Source organism: Nyctereutes procyonoides, unplaced genomic scaffold (assembly GCF_905146905.1).
Source record: "Nyctereutes procyonoides isolate TBG_1078 unplaced genomic scaffold, NYPRO_anot_genome, whole genome shotgun sequence".
NCBI lineage: Eukaryota > Metazoa > Chordata > Mammalia > Carnivora > Canidae > Nyctereutes > Nyctereutes procyonoides.
The window spans coordinates 21,487,800-21,493,799 of record NW_026575035.1 but is presented as its reverse complement, the minus strand read 5'-3'; positions in this window follow the sequence as shown (position 1 = coordinate 21,493,799).

Sequence of the window (6,000 nt, the reverse complement as noted above, 5' to 3'; positions counted from 1 at the left end):
CCAGGATCAGCCCCTGGACTGAAGGCGGCACTAAACCACTGAGCCACCCAGGCTGCCCTATCTAAAACTTCTGCAACCTTTTCTTTGACATGTAACTTTTTCTCTGAACTACTGTCAGTGACAATGTTGATGGACTCTCTGTTTACTGTCTAATTTGGGGTGCATCACTGGGGAGGGCAGGCTTCTGACCGCTTAGACCACTTGTGATATCATGACCTGAGAAAAAGTAGGAATTTGAAGGAGTAATGTTGGCATGTTGGAAAAGCTTTTTGTTTCTGTGGTCTGAGCCTGGCTCTGTGCCTTGGAGCCTGGTGGCAGCCACGTAGAAGGATCAGCCTTGTGAGTAGGGAAACATTTAGTCCTCATGCTCATGCAACTTTATAGAATTCCTGTCTTACTTTTTCTTCTTTTACAAAATCTAGGGTCATGTGAATTCATTGCTAGGACCTTGAAAGTGGCTTAATGAATTCTCTTTGCTTTTATGGATTTTTTGCAGTAGCTCATCTCTCGCCTCAATTTCCCCAATGTGTGAACTCTCTCTTCTTTCCTAACTTCTCAGTTATATAGACTTTCTTTGGTGTGGCTTTCTCCTCATTCCACATTTTTTACTGTTAGGTGATTGTATGAATGGTTTGTTATGATGGCTCAGTGTAGGATATTCTGACACAGTCATTAATAGTGTCCTTTTTCAATATCTAAACTGACCCAGTTTGGATGATAAGGCTTGTCACTTCCTCATTGCTTTTAGCCACTTTATTATTACATTGCATTACACTTCGTTATTACATGTTGCTCAGATGAAATTGCTTAGGAATTTCCTTTTCCTCCTAACCCAATTTTGACTATCCACACTCCTCCCCACATATAGTTAATATCTGAGTTGGAACCAATCAGGGCTGGCATTGGATGCTTTATTATCAGTTTGACCTACCAATAACATCAGCAAGGTATCCACACTTATTTGTAAAACCAGCAGTGCAAAACGTGAACATCCATCCACATAACAGTTATACTACTATCTCAGGATGAACCTCCCTGGACCCTAAAACTGACCTTCCTTGTGTTCTTTCCTATTTATTATTACATAAAATTGTCCAAGCTAGATACTTCCACTTACTGTGACAGAGTATGTGGTTTGGGGAGAAAAATCTCAATGCTTTGTTTCTTTTGGAGGGGACTGTTTATGGGATGTTTATATGACCTGCATCTTGACAAAATGGTTTGTATAAATGAGGTCTCAGTTTAAACTGCGAGATGTGTGACAAGGCAAATAATAAAGAGATGGCAAAGGCTTCATCCAAAATGGCTAGTGCCCGCTATGCTCATTTTACATTTGACATGGTACAGACCATGTAAGAGGTGGCTGAGAGCCTCAGGCACCCTCGACATAGGGAAATGTGGGTTATTACTGGAATGTCAGGCTTTGGCATCAGACTTGATTTTTAATTTGTTCTTTGCTTCATAAACTTACGGTGGTTTTGAGTTAATGTCTCTGAGCCTGAATGTCCCTCTATAAAATTAGCATAATGATACCACCTACCCGATAGAATTTTGTAAAAATTCAGGGAAACACTGCACATAGCATGAAGCCTGCTCCTAAGTGAGCTGTAGCGGCCGCCACCATTGGCATCACTTGTATAAATAACTGTCCTGTATTCCATTGGCATTTCTGGCATCACTGGGGAAGAGTGGAGATGTGATTTGGGAAGCACTACGGGTAAATATCAGAACCAGTAGGTTTTTTTTTTTATAGGAAAATATGGAACCCAGAAACAAGAGCCTAGGCTCTGCACTGACTGGATCTGTGACCATGGACATGGGGGTTGTGGGAACCAAGTGGAATCATACATATTATATTAGTTTAAAATACAAAGTATTATATGCAAATGTGATGGATCCTTTGCTGTTGTGTGCTATTATGAATATTATGGGCCAAAGGAGCTTTGGTGAGGGTTTCTGCCCAATGAGGCTTCATCAGCAGAGGCTACTTAAATACCACTGTTCACATTTTGCTGTGTTCTGGTTATATTTAAAATTGGTTATGGGTTTGGCCATATTATTATAAGAACATTTATTTTGTATGTTCTGTGTGAATGACACAGTATCCTACCTTACCCTGCCCAACCTCTGGTGTTGGGGTCAGAGGACACAGCTCTTGCACTAGCACTGCCCCATATACATATAGGACTTTGGAGGTCAGTTGACCTCCCTAGAAATCTGTCTGTATTTCCACAGTGAGATGTTGAGAGTAGATCCTCCAATGCAATCCACTGACCACTCTGACACCTACAATCTAAGTGATCATTCACTTGCCTGGAGTTGATGTGGGTTCTAATTGATTTGTCTAATCTTACTGCTTCAATAATCCCTTCCTTCATATCTATTCTTCCATCACAGGTCCATCTTCTCCATTGGCCATATTTAGTGTCTTCCTCTTACCCTTGGGATAAAGAAATCCCAGTCCTCAGGCCTCCAAGACCATCTTGGTCTGCTTGCCTACTTTCACCATACTTTGCCTCATCACACCTCTCTAGCTATGCTAACTTCTTTCAGCCACGCTCCTGTTACTTACTGCCTCTTTGCCTGGTCAACTCCTACACATCCTCCTGCCTCCAGCTCAAGTGCTACTTCCTCAGGCAAGCTTTCCCTGACCTGAGCAAACCCCTTCCTCCCAACTTTACCAGCATTAGGTCTCTTCTCCATAGGTCATGTCAGCCCTGCAAATTTATGTGAGCTCATTGATCGCTTGATTCTTCTCTGTCTTCTCCCACTCTGAACATAGCTCTTTGAGGACAGAAACCATCTTTATCTTTGTTCACTGCATATCCTCATATACCTGGGAGATGGAGGTGCTGAATAACTACTTTCTGAGTAGATGAAATATACATGAACTATGACATACTTTAAAAACTTCCACATATTGTGATTCTGATTTTTTTAATTCATTAATTCAGGGCTGTTCAGTATGATTCTTACATGGAATGTCCCAATAAGTTCCCAGTCTCATTATTTCTAGGTGTCTAATTTCTAAGAATCTAACCCTAGGGATTTAATAAATTAAGTGGGCATAGATATTTTGGAATCCTTTCCAAGATTTGGGATATGAGGCATTTAAGTAAGAGAAACAGAATTCTGGAAGAGTGCCACAGACCTGATGGTAAGCAAGTCTTCTCTGTGGACCTGTCTCTGGTCAAAGCTGCCTGAATTCCCTGCTGTGCTAAAGCTAATGTTATAACTACACAAGAGAGCTTGGCTCTCAATGAGCCCATGGAGTGTAGGTCCTGTGATGCTGTAGTCATCTTAATTCAGTCTTGGTTCTCCTGGCTTCTTTCGCTCCTTCCACACTTCTGAGCTCTGATTCATCTGAAAGTCCACCTGAGCTCCCTTGTGCTTATTAAGTCTGTAGGTTCCAGGGGGCAGCCACTTCCTGATGCATGTCTCTCCTGAGCTCCACTGGGCTTTGGTATTCTGCTCTTTCCTCACATCCTCTTCTCCCAGAAGACATGGCTTCCAATTCTCCAGTGACTCAGCATGACTTTATGATGACCTTCATTTTGAGGTATTCAGTTGGAGTAGACTTTTAAAAAGGCTCCACCTTTATATGCAGTGAGAGAAAACCTCTCTGACTCAATGAATGTATCATCTGAGGTTAAAACTACATTAAGAAACAAAGTTCCTGACATGAAAAGGAACTTGCTTTCTGTAAGAGACAACAGGTGAAAGTCAACAACTTGGGGGAGAATTTCCCATAAAGCAAAATCAGACGAATTTAAAGCAAGAAGACAGCTTCTTAACTGTATGTATGTATATGTATGTATATGTATATGTGCATATACTGTATATGTAGATCACCTGTGAAGAAGGTGAAATATGGACTTCAGGGCTGAGATCCAGCACTGCTGATTTCATTAGGCCCAGAGAGCAGGGGGCAGAAACTTACCTTTTCAAGGACCACTGGTTGTTCAGACACAGACGCTCAGGAACAAAGCTTTAAACTCTTCTGGAAGCAGCAATGCCCACAACCAAAGCCATTTTGCTCAGGAGCCATCCTCAGGGATGAGCAGACATGTTTGAGGGAACTGATGGCTGAAGACTGGGCATATAGGTCTTGATTAGAAACCATAGTGATCCATCTTCCTCGGGTGGATGAAATGTTCATGCAATAGAAATTTAAACACGACAAACTTGGTTCATGATTTAAAGACTATTTTGACTCTACATGTTGCTCATTACTCAAATGCTTCTGATGGCATTATTAGGAGCATAATTTTCCTTTTTAGTTGAGGGAAGGATTCAATGTTGTACCTGTTTTAAGTTTTTGAAGGGAACTCTGGGTCTGTTGCTAGTATTTTTCTGTAGGCGTTTTCCATCTACGCTTTGTGTTTGGGGGATAAAAAGGGTTCCCACTTCCTTAGCCAAAGGCAAATGCATTTTTGTTCTAATATCCGGCGACATTTCAGCCAAACCTATGTTTGTGACAGTACACTATCTCTACCATACTCCAGGGTGGGAGCAGAAAGTGAACTTGTGAGGATGCAGGAGGCTCTGGTTATGTGCACTGGGATTGACGCACATCAGCCTGCACTCCTAGCCAGCTGGCTTCCATGGTCACTAAATCATAGCAAGAGGGACAGCACATTTGCTAGGGAAGCAATGAGTGAAGAGTTATGTCTAGACGGAATGTGATTCTGGGCATCAAATTAACTGGAGGCTTCCTAACTGTTTTTCTAACTATAAACATATACGTGTTTATTGTAGGGAATTAGAAAATATTTAAAAATATGAAGAATAAAATAAAAATTTCTTATAAATCAACTACTCAGAAATAACTTTAGCAACATTTTGCATTTTGCATATATCCTTCCAATATGAAATATATATAAAATATATGTTATTACTAATAGCTATCAGCTATTTATATATGCACACACATATTAACATTTGCATCTTAATATATATTATGTATTTAACAATGGAAAGAAGGTCACAAAATATTGCTAAAATTAATTATGTATTGTATATGTATATACTTCATTATAAATATATACACAGAAACAGATATAAATTGCTTTAAAATTTGGATATTACTAAGTTTTTGTCTAACATTATGCTGTGACATTTTCCTATGGGATTCAATATCCTTCAAGTACATGGTTTTTAATAGCTTATGTGATCCATAATGTTATGATCACAGTGAATTATTAATTTATTTCGGGCCATTGATACTGCTTCTAAATATTTATTATTACAAAGGAATGTTTCAATGAATAATCCCAGGTTTACACTTTTGATCTTTGATCATATTAACTTATGGCTCCTTTAATATAAGCCCAAACCAGGGAAGACTGTTTTAATTTAGTGTCTCACTGGAATTGAGTCAAGAAACAGTTCCAAAATGAACTCACTGAACTGCTTTCCAAATCTCCTGCTCTCCAAGGAAGGAAAGGAACCTGAGAAAGCCCCTTCTCTTCTTAGCTTTATGGGGACAAAGCTCTCTTCTCTATTAAGCACCTGCAGATTCAGTGGGAGCCCTAGTTAACTCTGGCATTCAGGAAAGGGAAACTCTATGGCTACCTTAGTGGCTATTTCCTGAAAGCTTTTCTGTGTGATTTTCATGTATCTCAGAAGACATAACTTTGCTCAGAGTGTTTGATTCCATGTGCAAAATTTTGCTATGCAGAAGCTCTGGTAAAGAAACATATCTATAGGGTTAAGAAAACAATCCACAGAACCTCAGCAGGTAGGAGCTCATGCTTTGAAAGAGTTAAAGAGAAAAAAAAAAAAGAAAGAGTTAAAGACTGATAATGATTGATTAATGAGATGTCATGGGTGCCTGGGTGGCTCTGAGGTTGAGCCTGCCTTTGGCTCAGGTCATGATCCCAGCGTCCTGGGATCGAGTTCCACATCAGGCTCCCCCACAGGGAGCCTGTTTCTCCCTCTGCCTATGTCTCTGCCTCTCTCTCTGTGTCTCTCATGAATAAATAAATAAAATCTTTAAAA